Source organism: Tenrec ecaudatus, chromosome 11, assembly GCF_050624435.1.
Source record: "Tenrec ecaudatus isolate mTenEca1 chromosome 11, mTenEca1.hap1, whole genome shotgun sequence".
Lineage (NCBI taxonomy): Eukaryota > Metazoa > Chordata > Mammalia > Afrosoricida > Tenrecidae > Tenrec > Tenrec ecaudatus.
Window position 1 is genome coordinate 15,364,614 of NC_134540.1, and position 16,689 is coordinate 15,381,302.

Genomic DNA, 16,689 nt, shown 5'->3' on the forward strand with positions numbered 1-16,689 from the left:
TTATCAGTGGTCCATGGGGGCAGGGGGGGAGGGGGAGAAGAGAAGCTGATACCAAGGACTCAAACAGAAAGAAAATATTTTCAAAATGATGAAGGCAACATATGTACAAATATGCTTGATGCAATTGATGTATGGATCGTTATAAGAGCTGTAAGAGGCCCCAATGAAATGATTTATTTATTTATTTTAAAAGAGAGCGAGAAAGAAAGTGGCTGCCACAGGGAACACAGACGTGAGAGTTGTGAGGATGGCCTGGGAGCAGGGAGTGGTGCCGTCTCGTGTCACTGTGAGTCAGAATTGACGAGAGGGCAGTAACAACAGCAATAGTGTTTCGAGCGAAAATTAAGTAGAATCATCCTGATTGGTGCCTAAGTCTGGAAGCTTCTGTTGTGTGCAGGTGTGCATTGTGTGTTGTGTACTTTTGTGTGACTGTATGTGTGCATGTACAATTAGGCCTAGTCAACAGAAGGTATGACTCCAATTTGAGCAAGTATCTAAGCCGTCCTGATGCACTTGTGCCTTCAAGAGTCCTGAGGTTTCTTTTGGGGTCATATGGCACAGGGCCTTACAAATAATGTTGGAGGAGGAGGACTCTTAAGACCCGTAGTATAGATTAAATTGTGCTTCCCCCCACCCCACCCCCGGCCAGGTTGTTCCATGTTTCTGTTATGTGATTAATGAGCTTGAGGTACCTTTCATAATATAATGCAATCACAATCTCATATTATCTAATCAATCTACTTGTTGATTTCATTGCCGAGTAGGGTAGATCCTAGGCTAATCAACTCTAAGTTATAGAAAGAGCAGGGGAAACACCGAGGAACCGCCCTGGTGGCACAATGGTTAAGCACTCAGCTCCTAACCAAAAGGTCACTGATTTGAACCCACCCGTGACTTGGTGGGAGAAGAGTCTTGATGAGCTGCTCCCATAATGCTTATAGCCTGGGAAACCCTATGGGAAGTTCTACTCCATCCTACAGGGTCAGTGCGAGTTGGTGTGGACACACGACAACAGGTACAGGGGCACACATGCATATGGGAAGATAGGCACGAAGTGAACATCATCCTCGAGTCAAGTGATTAAAGAAAACCCAGGACTTTTGATTCAAGGAAGGGGGAGACCGGGCCAAGTCCGTAACACTGATCTTTAGCTTTCCTAAGAGCAAGAAAACGGGAGCTTAGTCCAAAAGTATTGCTGCAAAATCATGTTGTTTTTGTTGTTACCTACCTTGAGCCAATTCTTACTCATCGTGAGCTTATGCACAACCGAATTAAATACCACCGGTCCTGTGTCATCCCCACAATTGTTCTTTCTGTTTTTATTATAATTAAAAGGTCATTTTATTGGGTGCTCTTACAGCTCTTATCACAATCCATGCATCAATTGTATCAAGCGTATTTGTACATATGTTGCCATCATCATTTTCTGAACATTTACTTTCTACTTGAGCACCTGGCATTAGCTCCTCTTTTATCCCTCCTTACTCCCCTCCCACCCTCGTGACACCTTGATAAGTTATTAATCATTATTATTTTCATATCTTACACAGACCCCTGTCTGCCTTCCCCCCTGGTTTCTGTTGTTTGTCCCCCTGGTGTGGGGGTGGTGTATGTGTCAATCATTGTATTCTGTTCTCCCTTCCTACCCTCCCTCCCCACATTTCCCCTACCCTCTGGTATCACCACTCCCATTCCTGTTCCTGGCTTTTGTGTGTTGTGAGCTCTTATCTCTTATCTGTACCTGTGTCCATGCTCCAGTTTTGCCTACAGTGAAAGGCAGGACTGGAGTCATGATAGAGGGGAGTGAGGAAGACTCAAGGAAGCAGAGGATATTGTGTGCTTCATCAGTGCTATACTGCGCCCTGGTTGACTCATTCCTTCCCTGTGGCCCTTCTTTGAGGGGATGTCCCATTGTCTACAGAGGGGTTTGGGGTCTCTGCTCAGACCCCCCCCTCATTCTCAACAATATATTTTTGTTTGTTTGTTTGTTTGGGGTATTTTGTTACCTGGTACTGTCCACACCTCATGATCGCACAGGCTGGTGTGCTTCTTTCGTGTGGGCTTGATTCTTCTCTACTAGCTGGCCACTTGTTTAACTTCAAGCCTTTAAGACCCCAGATGCTATATCTTTTGATAGCCGGGCACCATCTGCTTTCTTCACCTCATTTGCTTATGCACCCACTTTGTCTTCAGCGATCATGTCAGGAAGGTGAGCATCACAAAATGCCAGGTTGTTAGAACAAAGTGTTCTTATGTTGAGGCAGGGCTCAAGCAGAGGCTCCAAATCCTTCCACTACCCTAGTGCATTGCCATATAAATATATTTACATATGCCAATACCTCTATTTCTATGAATTAGTATATCTACATAAGTGCACACTGATGTTTATACCTCTACCATAGCTTTGCTTCCTATATATTTCCTGTTTCCTTTTACCTTCCTCCTGCCCCACCATCACACTCACCCTTCTTCAGCCTCTTAGTAATTCCTCTCATCTAGATTGCTGCTATTCCAACATCTCTAAGGTCTCTATGTCCTCCTCATTGTTGATTTTAATTCCCTAGTTGTTCCCCTGTCTATGGCGTTGTTTGCTCACCACTCTCTTCCCCCACCACCTCCTTCCACACACACCCCAATCCCTCCAGAATTTTCAGTTCTGTTGCTTTCTCTCTGAGCTTGCTTCCCATGCCTATCTTATATAGGTAGGCAAAATCAATGATAATGGGGACAAAAAGAAAACAAAAGATTGAATAAAAAGATATTAATAACAAGGAAGTGCTGTGTCCCCAGTACTGTCCTCTGTTGAGGGGTGCTCCAGGGAGGGGACTTTATGTCTCAAGCTGTTGTCAGCCCTGCAGTACTCTCTGTGCCTTAGCAGCTCCGTGCAGAGCTTTCCCCTCCAGGCTTGGTGTGCCGATATGGGGTCTAGACCCTCACTCTCTCTTTGTCCTTCTTGGTTTGCCTCTGCATGGGTGTGGCATGCTGGCCCCTCTCCCCAACCTGTAGGTTTAGTATTGCCCTCTGTAGCACATACTTCTAGAAAGGAGGTCAGTTTGGCTCCGACTGGGGCCAGCCCTGTAGCCCACTCTTTTCATGAGTTGCTCCATTCCACAACACTTGTCTATAGCACCAGTAGGCTCCTTGTAGGTATGCAACACTGCTTAAAAAGATTTGAACGAATGAAAGAAGAGTTCTTAATATAACATAGATAGGAAAGCAAAAAAAAAAAAAAACAGCAACAAGAAAAACAAGAAAGAAATGATTAAAGGTTAACCCTTGTTCCATCCCATGACTTGCATACTGGAAGAGGCATTCATGTGGTAGCATTATGCTAGCCTTACCAACTGGATGAAACGGGAGAAGGTGATGTAGACACAGCTACGATTGAAGAGGATGGGCCTGGTGTTGGCACAGATGCACCTGATGCTGCAGTCATGGTTTGAGTCTGCTGCTGGAGAATGAGCAGGAAGGGGTTACTACCACAGTCAAGTTCTTCAAGCAGGAACCAAGGGAGGTGTGCACAGAGCTCTTCTTTTTCTCACCCTACCTGGCCTTGTAGCATCTGAGGCCCTCTGACACTGTATGGTAAACTCTGGCCTAACGCTTTTCCAATGCTCAATGGCATTTCAAGTCTTCATTACTTCTTTATTACTTCCTCGTTGTTTTCAAGTGTGATTGTTTTCCTTTTCGTTGATGCTTGTCCAACACTTGCACCAGAGCCACATTTTGGAAGCATGATCGGAAGGGTAAATAGGCGGAAGATTTTAGCCAAATTCAAAGATACATCCAGCACCCTGTAACCAGCAACTGGATCCAACTTAAAAGGGCAGACAGCATTCCTTCCTCAAGCTAATGAACTGCCTAAGCTGCTCAGTATTTTCTTGTATATCATAAAGTAGGATATCTGTTTTAGGCTGGGTTCACTAAAGAAGCAAAAGCAGAGGCTTATATATGGAGAGAGAGAGAGAGAGAGAGAGAGAGAGAGAGAGAGAGAGAGAGAGAGAGAGAGAAGTTTATATAAAAGAAGTGACTTGAAGAGTGTAGAGGCGAGCCAGTTCCAAATCCATGCATAAGATGACTCATGTAGATCTTGTAGAATCCAAGATCAGCGGATCAGACAGTAGACTTCCATCTGCAGAGTCAATGAATCCAAGGCTGCTGATGACTCCTAGTATCAGCAGGCAATATAGCAGGCCATTGGCTCAAGTCCAAAGAACCATGGGTTTGAGGAAGAGCCGAATGCAAGATCCAGACCCAGCAAAAAGCCAGCAAGCTTTTCCACAGCATCCACTTATATTGGAAGCATGTCTCACTCCCAGAGCAACTTCCTTTCAGTTGACTGACTGCAAGCAGCAGAGCCCATCAGGAAAATGATTACATTATGTTAAATCTCATTATAGGAATTATGAAATCTTAGTGACAAGCCACTAAGGATACCAACCCGGTCAAGTTGACACAAAACCTTAATTAATGTATGTACATTATTAGAAACTATTACATAAAACCTATATTTTTAATACAATAGACTTTATAACAGTCCATTCTTAAGTATGAGTTGCCCATAAATTGGACTTTATCTTAACTTGAAGAAGTCCTCATGGCATGGTAGGTTATATGTTGAGCTGCTAAAGTCAAGGTCACAGTTCAAACTCACCAGCTTCTCTGAGTAAGAAAGATGAAGCTGTCCACTTCCCTCTGTCCTCCAGGATCACTACGAGTCAGAATCAACTTGATAACACTGATTTTGAGTTTTTTAACTTGGAGGTTTGCTGTATATTAAGCCAATTAGATAGTTTGGCCATTATAATTCTAAAAATCTTTGTCAGGAAACCCTGTCATGAATTATGTCCTTAAGACATCTGTGTTATAATAGTAACTCCTATACTTGTTGGAAATAGTGATTTCTTTTTTTCAATGAGGGTATTCCAGTGTAAGGTTGATCTTAAACCTAATCACTTTTGAGAGATGTTTTATGAAATGAGCTGAGACATACACACAAAAAGAAAAGATTGAAGTTAAGGATTGCAAAGGAATGCTAAGAACCCCCCAGAAATGTGAATAAGAAAGGACCATCCCCTGGAACTGATAACCTAATCTGGACTTCTAGCTTCTTACACCAGTAGATCATCATTACTCTTTTTCAAACGCAATTTTATTGACATATAATTCACATATCATACATTTCAACAGCTCAATCACTTTAATAAGGAGTTATGTAATAATTACCACAATCAATTTTAGGACATTTCTTCTTCCTTGTACTCATTGTTTCTAGCTTCCCATTTCCCACCAACCTCCCCTGTTGTAATCCTAGGAAACTCTCACTCCAGTTATTGTCTCTGTAGATTTACTTATCCTCCATTTCATATACAGAAAAACATACAAAATCAAAAGAAAGAACAAAAACCAACCCAACAATGACAGAATAAAACAGATAAAACTTTACCAAAAAAGCATAAAATATTAAAAACTGTAGCAAATATACTGAGAATCAAAAGAGATAACAAATGACAAAATCTCACATTTTAACTTAACCACAGCTGTAGCAATCCTCCCTACAATGCATTCTGTCTGATAACCAGGTCATTCCCATCCTTGGTTCATAGTCAGAAGAGATTCGCCAGAGTCTCGATCCAGGTGGATGCGCTGTAAATGGATTTGTGGCATTCACTGTCATTCATAGCCTTCTGTAAAACTGAGTGTTCAAATTTTGGGGTCTAATACCATTCCCTCTTCCAGATTTGGATTTTATTGTTTACAATCCTTCGATCCCACAGACTGGTGTGCTTCTTCTGTGTAGACTTAGCTGACACCTCACTTAGATGGCTGCTTGTTATAAAACAGGCCTTTAAGACCCCAGACATTGTGCTTTCTGATAGCCAGGCCCTATATTTTATAGTACTTTGCTATAGCAATCATCTCTCCAAGTGATCTCTTCATGAGGGTAAGTATCAAGTGGGGCCATGTTATAATATGAACTAATTGTTCTTAAATCAGGGTTACATTTAAGTGGAAGCACATAGCCCGTTCATATACCTATAGTTTATATGTGTCCCTGATTCACTACATTGCTAATCTTTAAAGCCTGGAGCCCTATTGAACACTTAATGTTGGACTGCTAACCACAAGGTTGGTGGTTCAAACCCAAAACTCCTCTGAGGCTGCCTGTTGTTCTACTTTGTGCAATTGGGTCACCGGCGCCACTTTCTGGTGCATTTTCTTGTTATGGCTGTATGGCTTCTATCCAACAAAATCACTTTCACATCTTTTTTAAGTAATGTTCTTTGTTTTTAAAAAAGGTTACTTTCATTATTCTGTGTAAAGTTAAGTGAGTCTATGCATTTATTGAATGAAATTGATAGCATTGTTCTATGCTGCCCATGTGATTAAGGCTGCTGATCCTGTTGTGTGTGTGTCCTAAGTTAAGGAACCCTCTTCTTCAACCATTCACGTTTCTCTAAGAGCTTTTAGAAAGAACTTACGTATCTCTCAACTGCTGACAGTCCCTCTGAGGGATAGCTTCTAAAACGAGGAAGTCGCATGCTGGGCAAAGTGTATCCACTCAGGACGGCAGGCTGGGAGCCAGGCCCAACGCTGCACCCTGGAATCTGTGTTGGCTAGCGCAGCTCACTGAGGCTTTATAAATAAGATAGTGTGTGTTTGTAAGTCCCAAATCCAGCTCCATGTTTCTCTAGAAAAATTCAGATGCGGGATGAATACCCCAGGGCCATGAGTGTTGGTAGCTATTTCTACAAATCTAATAGGCAAAATGGTGCCTGTTATAAAATGAATTTAAAAAAATAAAATAATGAATTTTAATCCTCAAATATGTGTTGGAATCCTAACCTCCATGCCAGTGAATATAATATAATAACATTTTATATTGCAACATATCATAATATCATAGATCTATCCAAGTCATACTAGTGTGGGGTGGATCCTAAACCTGATTACCTCTCCTTAAATAAAAAGCAGAATAGTCGCACGCATGCGCGCGCGCACACACACACACACACACACGGAGGGGATGGAGAGAGAGAGAGAGAGAAAGAGACAGAGAGAGGTCATTTGAAGATCCTCTCCAAAGCAAGGTACCAAGTAATTCCCTGAGCTACCTACAAGAAGAAGTCCTACCGGTTGAGATCCTGGTTGAGAATCTTTTGACATGAAGAACTAGGAGGAAACAATGTTTTGCTCTTTAAGCCTCCACTTCTGGCATGTGCATTGCAGCAGCGTGAGGCACCTGAGTAGCTGACGGACCACTTGATCATCTCTGAACTAGGAGCTTCTCTGCAGAGCAATGAGCCGTATCCAGGCAAGTTGGGGCAGCACAGTTGCCAAGGGCATTGGCCTCTCTGCTAATTGATGCAGAGCCTGCCTCCCTGCATTCATAGGAGGACAGCTCATAGATGACAGCTGATTTATGATGTCTATGGTGGAGTGTCTCTAATTAGTGACCTGAGCCAGCTTGCAGTCTCCCGAATGCCCCAGAAGAGACTTGCTGTGTAAAACTGTCCCCTAAAATGATGACATTGTTCCCTGTCTAGTTATGGTGCCGTTAGCAAGTTAAAATACACCTCTTTGGCAGATGTTTTTGTTTCGTGACCAAGACTTGATAGCGTAGTGAATTGCAGTATATTTTTATGGGCACACATAACTCATTAGGACATCTATGCACTATTACGCTGTTTCTGCAACTAGACATGGTGGGAGGCAGGCCTGAGCTATAGACATGGTTATATGTACACCCCCTGGCTTCCCGAAAGCCTAGTGTCACCAAAATGTTCAAAATGAAGAACTCTGCCGGCTGCCAGCTGTGTTTAGCCATCTTGGCCAGACACTTACGGCCAGTGGAATGAGAATTGCATCGAGTGGAAGCCACACCTTCTAGCAGAGCCTCTTGGTCAAGCTCTGCAAAGAGTGAGATGGCTAGTGAAGTGACCGGAGGTCCTTTGAGATGTCTCATTCTGGCTGTCGTGACTGCCTTCTTGTACACATGAGAATTCTGAGCTCATCGGAGTTCTTACTGTGAGGACTTTCCGGAAGGAGGTGTAATCTGAAAATGTTTTAAAGCACCTTGGAGTTTTAAAAATAAATGCTTCAGACAAAATACTGATCAAAACCTTCAATTTCTCCAGACATAGATTTCCTCCTAGATTAGTTGTAAATGACTCGAACTGGCTGAAAGCAGAGAAAACCAAAAAGATGTTTCCTTGTGTTTTATTGACTATGCTCAGCCATTCAACTATGTGGAGCATAACAGACTACAATAGTTTTGAGAAGAATGGGAATCCCAGAACACTACATCGTGCTCATGCAGAAACGGTACATGGATGAGGAGGCGGTTGTGCAAATAGAACAAGGGAATTGTGCATGGCTTAAAATCATGACAGATGAGCACCACGGTGCCATATTTTCACCATACTTATTCAATCTGTGTGTTGATAAAATCATCAGAGAAGTTGAGTTATACGAAAAGAATGTGGCATCAGAATTGAGTGAAGGCTTATTAACAATATGCAGATGACACAACTTTGCTTGCTGAAAGTAGGGAGGGCCTGAAGCACTTGCTGATGAAGATCAAGAGTTACAACCTAACGTACATCAGAGGGGGGATCAACTTACAAGGTTTTAATCATTCAAGTCAAGTGAATCATTATCTTCTATAGCAGTGGTTCTGAACCTGTGGGTCACAACCCCTTTAAGGGTCAAACAACCCTTTCACAGGGGTCACCTAATGACACCGCTCTTCTATCTGTCTCTAGGTGGGTCCGCTCATATGCAGATATGCCCACATTTGAGTACCCGGTGTGATGACATCATCACATCAAGCCTATCACATACACCCTGTATAAATACAAGTGTATGTGACAAGGTTGGCACCATAATGTACTTATGCGGACCAGTCACACATGTGTACAGAGCAGCTATTATGTAGAAAGCAGCTGCTGTGTTTAAAGCAGCTACTCTGTTAAAAGCAGCTACTGTGTTGAAAGCAGCAGTATTGAAGGTAAAACAACACTTCATAAATTATAATTACTGGGTAAATGTGAAATCATGTAGTGTAAAATCATCAACTACTGCATACACACACACCATGGGAACTTAACTGTCCCCTTGTGATAGTAACAGGTATGTAAACAAACAAACAAACACAGAGAGAATGGTAAATCCTAGGAAACTTTAATGAACTGTATTGACTGAACTATGCCATCCATCATCTTTTGTATTATTAAAGCTATTGTTGTATATTATTTTCATTAACAAACCACCTCATGACCATAGATCATGTACTGAAAAACATTAAGAAAAGAAAATATAGTGAGGATTTTTTACAGTATGGCTTTACCTCAATAATTACAGCAGGAATTGAGAAACCGCAATGTGTTATTTGTTGTGAAATTCTATCAGCCAAACCTATGAAACCAAATAGAATAAAATGCCATTTTGATAGCAAGCATCCAAGCTTTGCCAGCAAGAATACCAACTATTTTAGAAGCAAAGCTGATAGACCCAAGAAAGCCAGAGTTGATACTGGTGCCAAGTACCACAAACAAAACAAAGCAGCCATTGAAACTTCATATTTGGTGGGACTCAGAATCACCAGAGCCATGAAACCACAGTTACTGGTTTACGTGAGGTATATTAATGATGGCGACTTTAGAGATGAGTTTCTTTTTTGCAAACCTCTTGAAATGACAACTAATGCACGTCATGTATTTGACACAGTTGGTTCATTTCTGAAAGAGCGTATGATCTCTTGGGGAAAGGTTTGTGGTGTTTGCACAGATGGGGCTCCAGCTATGCTAGGATGTCGATCTGGATTTCAACGTTTGGTACTGAATGAATCGTCAAAAGTCATCGGAACTCACTGTATGACTCATCTGCAAATTTAGCAACGAAGACGCTGCCACAAGAGTTACAAGAAGTAATGAAAAGCATACTTAGGTCTGTCAGTTTTGTAAAGGAGAGCACTTTAAACAGTCGACTGTTTTTGCAACTATGTAACAAGTTGTAGCACCGAATAATGCTCTTCTATTTCACACTGAAGTGAGAAGGTTGTCGAGATGTCGAGAGGGAATGTTTTAAAATGTGTTTTTGACCTCCATGATGAACTCAAAACGTTTTTTAATCAGAAAGCAAGACCACAGTTCAAAGCATTTTTCAGTCACAAAGTGAACTGTAGGAACTAACTTACTTGGTTGCCATCTTTGCCATCTTGAATGAATTAAATTTATCACTGCAAGGACCAAATGCAACATGCCTCAATTCATCTACAAAGAACTAATCATTCCAAATGAAACTTCAGCTTTGGCAAATAAAAATGAATTAAAGTAAAATTTACATGTTGCCTCCTTTATCTGCTTTCTTTGAAGAACATGTCATTGAACCCGACAAAAATGATAATTTCTGTGAAAGGACACTTGCACATGTTTGCAGATGAAATCTCATTGTACTTTCCAAATCTACCTGAAGCCCCATTTGCACTTGCCAAAAGCACATTCACAGTCAAAGTTGAAGATGTTCCTGAGACAGCACAAGAGGAGTTCATTGAACTTATTAACAGTGATGCAGTGAGAACTGATTTCTCTACAATGTCAGTTACAAAGTTCTGTTCAAGTGTTTATATGTCCTGTCCTGTGCTGCACCTTCTTCTTCCATTCCCAACAACATATCTTTGTGAAACAGGGTTTTCCAGCTTGTTGGTTATCAAGTCTAAATACAGAAGTAGACTTGTTGTGGAAGATGATCTTCATTGTGCTCTTGCAGAGACTGCCCGAGCATTTCTGATCTGCTGAGAAAGAAGCTATCTCACCCTTCACACTGACATTGGCTTTTTACTCATACTGTCGCAAAATGTAGCAATGTAGTTTACACTTGTTATATTAACACTGTTACCCATGCTGCACCATGCTTCAAGACAAATTTCATTTATTTGTAATTACAAATAAATATTTCCCAATATATAATTACATACTGTTTTGTGATGAATCACTACACTTTAGTTATGTTCAATTTTTAACAATGAAAATATACCCTGCATATCAGATATTCACATTATGATTCATAACAGTAGCAAAATCATAGTTATGAAGTAGCAACAACAATAATTGTATAGTCGGGGGTCACTACAACATGAGGAACTGTACTAAAGGGTGGCGGCATTAGGAAGGTTGAGAACAGAAGTTCTATAGTCATCTCTCCAATGCACTCTATTTTGTAACAACTTTCCTCCCATCCCTCCATTATGGATAAAGGAAAATCACCAGAGGCCTTGAATTTTTGTTGTAGGTTTTCCTGTTTTTCAATATATGAGATGCAGGACTGATTAATCTATATGGGCAGCAAGCAGAATAAGGGTTTCTGGAGATATAGTGGTGGTGGAGCCAGGATGGCAGGATAAAAGGGAACTGATGTCACCAAGTTCAGGAAGGAAAAGTATGTTTTGAAACTGATTGTGGTAACAATTGGGCAATACTGCCTGATGTGTGGTAGTTACATAATCTTGTGTCAATTTAAGGATTAAGAGTGAATGGATGGGGTCCAGCCTGTCAATCATAATATAGTCAATGAGGCCTCTGTGTGGGCATGGCCTTCTTCTGAGGATTCTGGGAACTCTTGTATTATTCCTCCTTGGAGGCAGGAGACACACTCTCTCTTTCTCTGCTCACTCCCTGGAGACATCCCTGTTGAGAAGACACACGGAGAGAGGCTGATGGCAGTCAGAGCCTTGGAGCTGAAGGCTCCACATGGAGACCCCTGCCAGTGCTGAGATGCTTACAATGCCACTGGATCCACAAGACTTCCCACCCACTGGCCTGTGATCTGCCTGCATTCAGTGTCATTGCATGTGTTTCATGAGTCTGAAGTGGACGAGCCAGTCAGGGTACAGTATAGCACTGATGAAACATACAACTTTACTCTAGTTCTTTAATGCTTCCTCCCACCACCAACTATCATGACCCCAATTCAATCTTACAAATCCAGCTAGACCAGAGCATGTACGCTGGTATATATAAGAGCCTGCAACACAGGGAATCCAGGACAGATAAACCCCTCAGGACCAATAATGAGAGTAGCAAGCCAGACGGGTAAATCTAATCAATACACTATTGTTTAATTCATATACCAACCCCTAAAGCCAGTGGTGCAAAAATTAAAGAATGCCTTTAATCTGAAATTGATCAAACATGCAATCAAGCTACATTAATAATTATTGGTGAATGGAATGTAAAAGTTAGAGAGAAAGAATAAAGTACAGTCTTGGTAATCAAAACGAAGCTAGAGATCACATGATAGAATTTATCAAGAAAAATGGCTTCTTCATCACAATTTTTTTCAACAACGCAAACGGTGTTGTTATATCCATGTGGACTTCTCCAGATGAAGTGTGCAGAAATCAACTTGACTCCCTCTGTGGGAAGAGACAATGGAGAAGCTGGATAGTAGCAGCTAAAACCAGGCAAGGGGCTGAGTCTGGAGTAGACCTCCAATTGCTCATCGCAAGTTCAGGTTGAAGCTGAAGAAAGTGAAAACAAGTCCGTGAGAGCCCAAATGTGTCCTAGGGTCTATCCCACCTGAATTCAGAGAGCGTCCCAGGGCCAGATCTGATGCATTAAACGCTAATAGCAGAAAGCCTGGTGACCTGTGGGATGACATCACGACCATTGTAACACGGAACAATGGAATGCAGATCCCACTGTGCCACCAGGGCTGCTGGCCTCATTGCTAGAGAACAGCTGTTTTTGTAGGTGTTTGCTGCTGAACAGAAATATCATCTTACCTAGAATTTCTCAAACTTGCATTTCTAGAATCCCGGACAGTGCTTGGTACTTTCAGTGCTTATTGAAAAAGAAAGGAAAGTTATTCCTATTTAGCTATGAGACGAACCAGCTAGCTACTCTTAGCTCCCTGCTGATGAGCAGCAACCCTGCACTCTCCACCGTCTCTGCAGCTGTGGCCCTGAAGCCTGGACCATGGCTAGATCTGAACAGCTCGGTGGAGGGGGCGTGAGCGCTGGGAGTCCCTGGAGACCTTCTCAGAAGCACAAGCCCTCTTCCCTGAAAACCCCTTGTTCTCTCCTTTCTCCCTCCCCCAGGGGCTTCACCTGGAACCGTCACAGGAGACTTCAGGCCCACAGCTTTTCCTGTTATCGAGATGGCATTTCGTGCTTCCCACTGAGGAAATGAGAAACTTGGGGAGCTAACAGAGAAAGAAGGTCCTCCCAGAGGGATGTGTAGGAAAGGGTAAGAATTGTGTTGGCAGAGAGGCTGAGATTCCAGGGAAAGATTTATTGACAATCTTCCACAGTCTCTTTGCTATTAGTACTTACAACATTTTAATTAAGCTCTCATTTCCATACATATTGTTCAGTGATGTTCGATACATTTTTTTTTCTTTTCCACAATGTGTTGGCCTTCTCACTGTTTCCATGCTGGGTTTCCTGATTCCAGATAGCTAGCTTCCTCTAACCTCTACCTCTTGCTTCAGGGCAAATGCCCACTGTCTGCTCTCTTAGCAACGATGTCTGAAAGCGCAGCAATGCTCACAGGTGGTATGGTTCATTGGGTGAGCCACTGTGTGCCGCGACTGAAAGGTGACCTCTGCGGGTGGTTTCCGTTCCGTTTACAGAGGACCTCAGGGTGATAGTATCGAGGGTTCCACCAGTCTCCACGGGTCCAGGAAGTCAGGCCCTGTTTAAGAATTTGAATTCTGCTCTATGTTTTTCTCCCATTTTATCTGGAACTATGCATAGTGCTCTGGGTCAAAACAATCTACTGTGACAGCTAAGCACCTGTCTCGTACCTTTTGAAGGATGCTGTGTGTTGCAAACAATGAAGTGCTTGACTGCTAACTAAAAGGTTGGAGGTTCAAGTCCACGCAGAGACACCTCAGAAGAAAGGCCTGCTGTGTCACCCCCCAAGACTGCCATTGGAAACCCTATGGAGCACAGGTCTCTGACACACACGGTGGCCCTATGCGTCAGAGTCAGCTCAACGACAACTGGCTTTCATCATTTGTGGTCGGTCCCTGGAGGGTTAACAGTACAGGATTCAGGTCCTCACAATTCACAATTACAACTAGAGTGTAAATTTATTTTACAGAACTGAGTAGGCAATTATCACATGTTTCCACTGGTACCCCGCTAGGCATCTAGCCTCGGAAAAGTTGGCGCTGAAATAGAGCGTTACTTGTGTCAGTCTTTAAAAAACCCTACTGTTTCCCCACACCCTTGGGTGCGTGCCTTTCACTCCGGGTGCCTATTTTAAATACCTCGAAAATTCCTCAGAGTGCATACTTCCATTAACTTAAAGCTGATTTCAACACCGTCTTCTCTTCTTTTTCTCCCCTCATATATTTGAAATGAACTTGTCTGTCACTAAAGACACTAAGTCCACTTCAGCTTTACTTTTCTTTTTTTTTTTAAGTGACTTAAACCAATACTTAGGTCCAAGAGGTGTTTGTTTGTTTGTTTTAAGGTTGTATGCCTTCACGCACGGGGTTTTTGTTTAGTTGGTTGGTTGGTTGAATTTTGGTTTCCAAAGAAGCATATTATATATGATGACATAGCCCATCTCAACAAATGAAATTAGTAATAAAATCCCATCCCCACTCCTCACCCCCCTAATGTGATTGTCTTTCTTTCTCCCTCTCCCTTTGTCCCTCTCTCTGCAATGCCCTTCCTTCCCCTCTCCCTGTTCCCACGCCCACCTCCAGCCTCCTCGGAGTCTTCAAAGTTTTATTTTTTGGTATAAAAATCACATTTCTTTTTTCTTTGTTTTTACTTCACCTGATGGCGTCATGAAATATTTCTCTTTCTAAGACTGACTCTCTCTGCTAAGCATGATGTTCCCTAGCTTTGTCCATGTGTCGCAGTGTTTAAGAGAGTTATCATTGTTTTTATTGATGTATAATATCCTATTGTAGGAATATACCAGAGTTGGAATTGTGGGTTGCCTCCATGTTTTGGGCCATTATGCGAATTGCTGCAAGAAACACAGGCGTGTCTGTTGTGTTGAAGTCTTTATTTCTTTAGGGCAGACACTCAGTTGTACACAGACAGATCATAAACTACTTGCATTTGGCTAAGGAAGTGTGGCACTGATTTCCACAGAGGTTCCACCGACAATGTCAAAGCATTCCCATCTCTCCGCATCCTCTCCACTATTTATTATTCTCTGCTGTATTGACCTTTTCTCTTTCTGAAAAACGGATTTCCCTGACTTATCAAACTCTAGGTGGCCTCTACAATCCCCTACATCAGAAAGTGATCGCCTATGTTCAAATGGCTCCATGTCATCTTTGAGAAGAGAGTGTGCTGGGCAGCCCCTCTCTCCAGGGAAAGGCTGTGGTTAATCTGAACTTCCCAAGTGCCACAACTACCCAGACAGTCGTGACTTCCCCTGCAAGACTGTTAACTCAGCAGGGCCATTGAGGCAGGAGGATCCAGCCAGGTGCCAGTGAACCACCTGGGGAAGAACAAAGGGTCTATTCAAGGTGTTCCCTAGGAATGCAGGGTTGACCTGACTTAGGCCCTGGGTCATCCCTGACGCCCACTGGGCAGAGAGAGATCAAAGCTATTTGTCCTCTGGCAGGGTTTCAGCTCCCGTAATGACAAGAAAGACTAGTCCAATTTGGTCCCTACTTCCTGAGCTGTTCTTGTCATCGGGTGTCCCCACACCTCCACCTTTTCCCTCCCATGTCTAAGCCAGGTGCAGCCCAGGCTGCCGCAGTTCCGCCACCCTGTTTCAAAGCTCACCCAGCTCCTGGCTTTCTGTTCCCTTCCCATCATCCGGAAGTCATTTCTGCATAGACGCCTGCAAGCGGTACAGGATAGAACAAGATGAGTTTCCACAGGACACCCTGTCTTCATTAGGTTCAGGGCAGAGCAAGGTGATTTTCCAAAACACACTGACCTCGTTCAATGCTCACCCGCACCCCACCTGCCTTCTCACCTGCCGCTGTCTGTGAAGGAGGCCAGTGGGGTTGGTGGAGCTCGCTGCTCTCCACAGGCACACAGATGCGCCCAACGGCGATAACGAGAAATCAGATTGTTGGGGTTTTTTCCCTCCCTTGCAATACATTTGAAAGAAAAGACTGACATTGAAGCAGGACAAGGCCTTCCCTGCACCAGGCAGCCCCTCCCTCTAGCCAGGCTGGGGAGCCTTTTGATTTTCTGCCAATAGAACCATTTGGATATTTATAAGGTCGTTCGTGGGCCATGCGGCCAGATGTTTAAGTAAATCACTGCGAAGGGGATGGCTGGAAGCCTGGTGGCAGAGAGGTTATACCTGGGCTAGTTTGAAACCGCCAAGCGTTCCTCCGGAGAGAGACAAGACTTCCTACTCCAGCAAAGAGCTGCAGTCTCAGAAACCCACCGGAGCAGGTCGACTCTGTCCTAGAGGGTCAGAAATGTCATGAGTCAGAAACAGCCGTGGATTTGGGTTTTGTGTGTTTACTATGAGAGCAGGAAGGACTTCTTTGGATGAGGCATGTGATGATTTTGAGGCAGTGATGATTGCGTGGGCCTTACATGGCCCAAGGCTGTGCATCCCCATCCCTGTTCTATAGGACAGTCACCCTCCTGCAAGCTGACAACCAAAAAATTGCCCCACCTTGAGCATTTTGTGATGCTCAGGACTGAGATCCACCCACAGGGAAGGTCGTGCTGGTGGTAATACGGACAGG